Genomic DNA, 6330 nt, shown 5'->3' with positions numbered 1-6330 from the left:
AGACCATTGAAATATAAGAATTGAGAATACTTCTAAAAATGCACCAAATGCTCTTAGTGGAGGAATTTTGTGATAAAAATAATGAATGTTATTGTTGGTTTTGTTGGGATTGTAACAACGAATGACTTGATGAATACTAGAGAATGGTGGAAAATAACAAATACGTGTTCTTGAGCTAATAAGTAATGGAAATGATGAATGAATGTGTTGGCTTTGCCCACAATTCATAACAAGCAATGACTTAAGAAATTGATGGATTGTAATGTTGCCTTGGGGTCCGTTTCCCACCGTATTTGAGCCCGCAAAGCGTGGCGCTTAGTAAAGGTTCCGCCTTCCTTCCGGAGTAGTGCCCAGTAAAGCGTGTGGGTTGATAAAATGTGTAAAGGTTCCGCATTCCTTGTGGCTTGTGACCGGTAAAGCGTGAGGTTCCGCGTTCCTTCCGGCTTGTGACCGGTAAAGCGTGAGGTTCCGCATTCCTACCGGCTTGTGACCGGTAAAGCGCGTGCTATGATGTAAAGGCTTTGGTAATGGAGCCGGTGTCCAATTTGGATTGTATGGAATGATTATAACGAGATTTGTACTTGTGTTTGAGATAATGGAAAGTGAATAATCTTGATTGGAAGTCGAATATATGAAATTGCATGGGTTCTTTTTATGTGGATTATAATGGGTTGTGATGTGTTGTGATATGTAGAAAAATAACTCATGGATATGTTTATACTTTTAGGTAAAGTTAACAAGGGATTCTTGGGAAGACTTTTTTTTTGAAAAATATATTTGACTGTTATAGAAACAAATGAAAGGGGTTTTTTTTTTGAAAAGTTTTCATGAATTTCTTTATGAGAATGGTATTACCTATATGTATTGCAATTTGTGTATGAAAAGAACACAACGAATTTATGTTTATATCACTCTTTAGCATTTCATGATCACATGTATTTAGGAATCTTATTGTTTAGAATCAGGGAAGATTTTTACTGAACTTCGTGTTCATCCCAATTATTTTAACCATTTTTCAGGAACGAAGTTTGGAATGTCGGATTGAGGATTGAAGAGTTTATTCTCTCTTATTTGTCATAGCGTAAATGAGAGATGTTTGTTGTAATGAGGGATTCTTGTGTAATTCAATGGGAACCTTGACTTGTATTATTGTTGTATTTATTCAAGAAGGAATAATATTATTGTTACTCCATGTAATGAGTAGTTGCAATTATAATTGTAGTTAATAAAATGGACTTGTACGGAAGGTTTTGGTTATATTTTTAAGTAATAAAACTTGGGGCGTGACAGCTTTTGATTTCTAGTTATATTATGCATTAATAAAATAAATAAAATATGTCTTTAAGGCTTTAGTGTTTTTTTAAGATTGTTTTGGAAAGATGGTTAAAAATTAATTTTTTGATTTTTTTTACTATTTTATGTGAAAAGTAATGTGACCTAAAATAAATTAAAAATTTACTTTTAACTTTTTTGATGAGTTGCCAAAACAGCCCTTAAAAGCATTTATAAAATGAAAAAGTCGAAGGGCAAAAAAAGGAGGGGGGCCTAAAAGGCATCAAAACTAAAAAAGAGGAAAGAAAAATGTTTTGTAAAACAAACAAATTAAATTAAATGGGTTTTAATTTTTGGTTTAGTTCTGTGCTGACCATACGCTCACGTGTGGCCCCTTTTAACTCCCACTGCCCACTTCCTCATTGGCTGCTTTCTTTTTATATTTTATTTTATATATATATATATATATATTTAATGCTACCCTAACAAGAAAAGGTGATGTTGTGACAATCTATTTGAATATTTAAGTCAATTCTCTATTTTACATATGTCTTTTTAATTATTAGTCAATCATTTTTTTTTTACATATAATGGGATCATAAAATAGAGTAAGTCTATGAACCCCACTTTAACTACCCCACATGGGAATGTGTGGTTGAGATTGAATTTGTGTAGTGTGGGAGTCCATGTGTAGAATAAATTTGAACCATGAGATGATAATTCTAGATAATTTCTAGGTAGTTAAGTCTGAAATTGTTGTATTACTATTACAATAAGTCTAAAAAAATGAACTTCTATATATTTTTCTCTTCTTCTATATTACTTTTAGTATATCATCTATCTCCACCCTGGCAATAGAGATAGATATTAGTAGTGAAACTCATTATATCAATGATAGAATGACATGTGAGAAGAATTAAGTATGCTCCATCTCAGCTCTCTCTCTAGTTTGTGAGTTTCTCTCTCTCGACTTTTCTTCTCTTAGGGTTTTTAGAGGCTGTAACAGTTGGCGGTAGAGGAGGGGGTTCTAGCGGCCTCTACCCTCTCTCTACCCCTCTTTTTCTCTTTTCTTTCGTTGCTTTGCTATTTAATAACTTGGAAGCTTTGGCTTTCCACCCTCGCCTCCTTTGTGAGGTGTTTCTTTCTCGCTTTCATTTTAACTCCAATAGTTGCCTTCACAGATCCGCCGTCACGCCTCTTTTCTGCCTCCCGTCAGCGTCGCCTCCTCATCTACCTCATGTTTTTAACCATCATCACCTTCTTCCTCAAATCTACTGGATGTTTTCCTAAATCCCATTTTTCTCTATCAGAATCTTAGCCCCTCTTTCCCACCGCCTTCACCACCACAGGATTCGCCATCGTCGCTGCCAATAATTTGTTTGGTTGTGGGTTTGTTCGTGTTTTTTTTGGTTTCTTTTATGTTTTGTTCTACTGTTTGTTTGGTTATTTAGAGTCCATCAATATAGGATTGTTAAGCATACCCTCTCTGTGGTTGGGATCTATGATTTATCTTGAACATTCTCTATTATCGAACTTTTATGATCGGCTCTACTTCGCAGTATAAGCACGAGAACAAAATGTGCGTCTGAATATTTTCATACTTTTCTCTCCTTTGTGCTTCTCGCTTTATTTTCACTTGTTTTGTCACGCCCTCAAAATAAACCCATTATATATATATCATTGACATGCAATATTAAGAGAAAACAATTCATTATCCCATTCATCAGAGTATTATTAAATAAAAACATTACATGTAATACCAAATTAAATGCCCTACGGGCTTACATTTTTCCAAGCCAACACTTGGACACAAAATATGAGTTCTAACTCTAATACAAATAAAGCCCTAGGCTTGATTATATATCAAATAAAAACAAATAACTAAAGATGGTCTTCAGAATCCAAAAGCTAAATCCTTCCAAGCTAAGTCCTTGGAGGTAGCTTATCACCTGAACCTAAAAATGATGTTCCCATAAAGGGTGAGCCACAGCCCAGTAGAAAAATACTAAACCAAATATAAGCATTGAATAAAGCATTAGCATTCAATAGATGGTTAACCAAGATAATCAATTACATCATTTTATAGTCTCATGACAATATTGTCTAAGACACGTTTTACTTTCTAACTTTATCAATATGGCTCAGAACCTGGCCAAACTTACAACAGTGAACTATATATATTATATTTACATTCTTCCAATGTCAACAAACAGATGAGACTCAGGCTCAAATCAAACACTTCATACTTCCAGTTTGATACACATTTTAGTGCTGTATCAAATAAAACACTTCAATATAAATAAGCACACATAAAAGTGATGCTAATGGAGTCCATCTCCTATCTCCTCCCAAACAAAAATCCGGTTTAGAGGTCCATCCCCTATCTTCCCCTAAACCGTGGAGTACATCCCCTATCTCCTCCCACACAAAACAATATATGCAAATGCAATGCTCAATCAATACACGTATTTTCTGTATTAATGCAATAGTCAAAATTAATGACTTAACAAATGTGATTAGTTTCAGTTATTCCTAATCCACATGCAATGTCTACAACAAACATGACTATCCTCCACCGATGGCCCAAAACAGTTATTTCTAGACTGGAAATAAATATATCAACAATTCAATAGGCAAGTGATTTTAATTATCCAACTACACCATTTAATCAATGAATTCCTCAATTTCATGCATTTAACCAATTTCCCCAATTTCCTTAAATTAATTATACAAATTAATTTATTAATACAACTAGGGTTTTTCCCAAAATTTACCAAAGTACTCCCAACATATCAAAATACCAAAACTTAGGACAAAACTTATAGGATAGAGTAGGAAATCCCTACCTTGAAGCGAAGAATTCGAATGGAGAAGATGACGAAAACCAAAGTGCTCCAAACCCAGGATTGTTCAGATTAAACGGAAGCCCTCGACCCACTCTATCTTTTTAACAAAGGACTTAGGGTAGAAATACACTCTAAGTAGATCAAACCTAAGAGAGAAGGTGTGTAGGGAGAGGGAGAAGACGGTTCTAGGGTTTTAAAATAAAAAAGGAGATGAAAAATGATCCAAAAAGTCGGATCTCGGATTTTTATACCAGTCGCCCCGCTCGAGCGTGGAAACCCCCGCTCGAGCGCCACTCACAGACTCCCGCTCGAGCGGCCAAACTCCTGCTCAAGTGGCGAATGCACACTCCCAGAAGTTTTTGCAGACAGGTCCCCGCTCGAGCGCCCAAATCCCCGCTCGAGCGTCACTCACGACTTCCCGCTCGAGCGTCCAATCCCCTGCTCGAGCGGCCAACACTACACAGGACATACTGGATGGGTGTATTCCCCGCTCGAGCGTCCAAACCCCCGCTCGAGCGGACAAGCCAAAATCTGGGCAACTAGACTTGGTTCCTAAGCTCAACCAACCTGCTCCAAATCTTCCCAACACAACCCAAGACTCAAATTAAGAAAATAATGAATGACAACAACAATTATACAATGACGGAATCTACGGAACCTAAGTCCGGATACAATAATCAAATGGGAAAAGACCGGGGTCGCTATATGTTTGGTGTAAGTTTTGAGTTGGATGGACTCTTGTAAGTGGCGTTTGGCTTTCTTGAATGAAATTTTCTTTGAATAAAAAAAAAAAAGAAAGAAAGAAAAAAAAAAAAAAAAGGCATGTGAGATGATACATAGCAATAGATAGTATAAAGGGTAAATTACAAATACACTCTTTAAGATTTGATTAAAATACGAATTGTCCCCTGTGATTCTGGAAATTACACTCCACCCCCTGAGATTTTTAATTTCATAACAAATTGCCCATTTTATTAATAAATTATCAAGTCAATTAACTATTTTTAATGATGCTAGAAATATGTTTTAATTAATAATTTAGGTAATTTTATTATTGTATAGGAGAGCAATTATGCATTTCACTTTTTAATTAATTCTATTAAATAAAAAATTCTAACAATGGGTATTTATAATTGTTCAAACCACAGGGAATAATCTGTACTTGAAGCAAACCTCTGGGGATGTATTTATAATTTACCCTAGTATAAAAAGTGATGAATGTAACATTATTATTCTCCCAATAATAGAGATCTCCATTGACATCCTTCAATTGCAAATTGCTCAATGCTAGTAATATTATTAAGAATGTTGATAAATTATATCAATGATAGAACAACCTATGAGATGATACATAACAATAGATGGTATAAAAAAATGATGAATGTAACGTTATTATTATCTCAATAATAAAGATCTCCATTGACATCCTTCAATTGCAAATTGCTTAACGCTAGTAATGCTATTAAGAATGTTGATAAATTATATCAATGATAGAATGACTTATGAGATGATACGTAACAATAGATAATACAAAAAAGTGATGAATGTAACATTATTATTGTTTCTGTTACAATATCTCAGAGAGAGAGAGAATATTATGTTATGTGTATATTAAATATTGTCATGTAGCCGACCCCATTTGGTGGGATTTAAGGTTTCGTTTGGTTTGGTTTGGTGTATATTAAATATTGTGTTGAATAATTATGTAACAATATATACAAGACTCTTTTATATAGGAAGAGAGAAACCTAAGTATGGTAATGGATAATATGGTATGTATGATAGGCATAATATATAATTACTATATTTAATAATCCCAATAATAGAGATCTCCATTGACACCTTTCAATTTCAAATTGCTTAATGCTAGTAATGATATTAAGGTCTCGTTTGGGAACAAATTATTGTTGTAACTTTTTGGTTTTTTGGTTAAAATATGAGGTAAAAAAAATTAGTATGTTTAAAATGACTTTTTAGTTTTTTTATGAAAGAATGTGCAAAAAGTAAAGAAAAAATGAAATCTTTAATTTTTTGGTATAGGTTGTTGTCTTTTTAGTTTTTTTAGTGACTTTTTGACTTTTAAGCTAAAACAATGAGTTGCCAAACAAGTCCTAAGAATGTTGATAAATTATATCAATGACATATGAGATGATACATAACAACGAATAGTATAAAAAAGTGATGAATGTAACGTTATTATTATCCCAATAAT

The sequence above is a fragment of the Camellia sinensis genome, chromosome 12, assembly GCF_055761805.1.
Source record: "Camellia sinensis isolate YWXY chromosome 12, ASM5576180v1, whole genome shotgun sequence".
In the NCBI taxonomy this organism is placed as follows: domain Eukaryota; kingdom Viridiplantae; phylum Streptophyta; class Magnoliopsida; order Ericales; family Theaceae; genus Camellia; species Camellia sinensis.
This window is presented reverse-complemented; position numbering follows the sequence as displayed.